We start from the raw sequence: 2585 nt of genomic DNA, 5'->3' as shown, positions 1-2585 counted from the left end.
TATAGCTTGAAAAAACTAATTATTTGAGAAGACATTTTTAACATAAATAAATAGAGAATGATGTGAACTATTCTGTAATTTTATATGAAAATATTCGCAGGAGACTCACTTTTGGCTACCAGTGTATCTGGAAAAACAGCTCCTAACCGAATCGGTCCGTAAGTTTCATAACGGCAGAAGATTGCATCGGGGCGTAGGTATCCAGCCGGCACTGGCGTCACCCAGAAGCGACACAATATTCAAGGTATTTTCAATCAGCAGCGCCCGGAGCTGCTTCGTAGGCCATGCAACGCTCCGCGCCCGGCGAATCGTTTCGTAACTTCGTTATGCAAAATGTCTAGGAGTGGTTGGAGCCCGCGTAGCCCGCGGCGAGACTTCTTGCTCTAGCCTTCTTTCCCGCCCCGCCTCTTCTTTTTCCCTCGTGCAAGTTAAATTGCACTCAAAACATCCTCAACCCGAATACCGTACTTCCGTTTCACGGGAAATTTCGTAACGCCGCCCTCGGTCCTTCCCAATGTTTTCGAATCGCGTTGATAGAGCGGTCTGAAACAGAAGAAATAGGAACGGAAGATATATTGAAGTTCTATACGCAAATTATAGTCAAGTGAGAAAATTTATCCTTTTTACGTTTTGAACTCTTTCATTCGTGCGCATGCCATGTAAATGAGAATTAATCAGAATAAGGATTCGCGAAGTTCTGACATATTAAATTCGCGTAGAAAACGAAATCTTCGGGATTCAGATTGGCCGACTTAAAGATTTATCCGAGCGAAGTAGTCGGGCTGCACGTAGGTGCACGAAACGCTATTAAGTCAGGTCTGCTCGCCCGCGGCGGGGAATATCCAGCGCGGTTACTCCGACTTTCATTGAGAATCGTAGCACGCGTTTCAGCCCCGGGTCTCAAATTGTCGGGAAAGTCTCCGAGAAGAAAAACAGAGAAAGTAGCGCCGATGCGGTCCAGGGATTGTATCGGTGGTTCCAGGCATTGGAAGTGGTAACGGGCGAAACAGGGAACGTGGCGAGGCACTGATTGCTCCGAGAAAACTTTCTTCCCCTCGGGCTGTACCTCTGATCAACCCTCTCGAACCCCGCGTACCAACCCCGACCACTATTATCCACCGCTTCTACGTGTCTTCCCTTGTACAACCACGAGATCTTAATTTGAAAGGCGTCGAAAAATTGCGCAGTTCTACAGATTTGAAAAACCGACGGCCCCTCGATTTCAAGAAAATTAGAGTTCACGATATCACGATAAGACTTCACGTATCAATTGAAATATTTTTAAATATAAAATTGCACTGCTGATTATTCGTAGAATTTTTTTTTATATCTGGCCAGCGTGCGTTGCAAAGTTCCTTGGATATTCACTAATGGATTTTCCTTTAAAAGGACTAGCAGGTAGCACGGTTATGGGAAAGAAAGAAGAAATCTCTTTGATACTTGGAAATAATCTTTCCCTGAATGTGGCCTGGTTAATGATTCTCGTTTTCTTGGAAAATATGTAAAAAGGTTTCGTCGTAAAATTGAGAGCCAGAGGAGAGCTTTGATAATGTTTCGGGGTTTAAGGGAATTCATTCCGGGGAGCACGTAAGAGTAGCGGCATGATTCTACATAGTTTCTCAAAGCGGATATCTGCATACAAGAAACCAGTTCTTTGGAAGTTAATTAACGTCCGAGTTTTCCATCAGCGAATGCCGTTCTTTATTTCCTTTGACGGTGTAACAAAAACTCACACGCAATTCATGACACACGTTATATAACAGAGCTTGCATTTATGATCATAATGAGAATTTTTATGTTAAAAGAACGTATTTCACTTATCATTTAAATATTGAAATACATTCTCATGAACTCTGTGTTCCTATTATGATTATTATTTTCAACCAAACTCTCTCTTCAAGTATCGAAATTCGCCCGGAGTTATTTGTATTCGCACGACGCGTCATCGGCCTTGGACTACCTTGATTCGAAGTCCCATCGAGGCCTTTTAATTCAATTGCTGGCTGATCGGCGCCGGTCAGTCAGAAAGGGAGAGCTGGCAAACGAGCGGATCGGGGGCTGTTGAACGCGTTTCCGGTCAAGTCGCACGAGGGAGGGCACGTCGCGGGATCGAAGTGCCGCTAATTTAATTCCGGGTCTCAATTATCGGTCGCGACGGATCCCCCAAGCGACTCTAACTTTCAACCCTCTGTGTATCCCCGAACGAGTCGCGCGGACGAGTAATACAAACGCGGGACCCCGGCCCCCGTATTCCGCCACTTTATCTCGGGATTGACGTTTCATCCGCGGGAATCGACAGACCGAGAACCGGCGGGATTGCTCTGAGGCCTCGCGCGCGCGCCTGGGGAATAAAGGCGAAAGAAGCACCGGCAAACAACGGGCGGGTGGTGAATGCCACCGAGAAGATTGTAGTTCTGGGAAATTTCAAGTTGACTCGCAGGAAAGACTGATAGGATACATGGGAAAATATTTCCGACGACGTATCGGAGATAGACCATATTACGTAGCAAATATGATTTCCCAATGCGAACGATGATTCTATCTAATATATACAATTATATAATATATATAAAATAAATAACACT

The 2585-nt window shown here is 45.0% G+C and overlaps 1 protein-coding gene across 1 annotated transcript in view; it reads right to left on the bottom strand.

Moving 5' to 3' along the window:
- Positions 1 to 2585, bottom strand: part of LOC108624714 (neuroligin-4, Y-linked-like) — a gene marked incomplete at its 3' end in the record, with an annotated part of 60945 nt that overhangs the window by 8274 nt on the left and 50086 nt on the right. The window contains exon 3 of the mRNA XM_018024189.1: positions 110 to 543. The remainder of the gene's footprint in view (positions 1 to 109; positions 544 to 2585) is intronic.

Source organism: Ceratina calcarata, unplaced genomic scaffold (assembly GCF_001652005.2).
Source record: "Ceratina calcarata isolate Rehan_Ccalc_2016 unplaced genomic scaffold, ASM165200v1 scaffold327, whole genome shotgun sequence".
Taxonomy (NCBI): Eukaryota; Metazoa; Arthropoda; class Insecta; order Hymenoptera; family Apidae; genus Ceratina; species Ceratina calcarata.
Note: the sequence above shows the minus strand (reverse complement) of the source record. Positions and strands in the feature narration are given on the sequence as shown.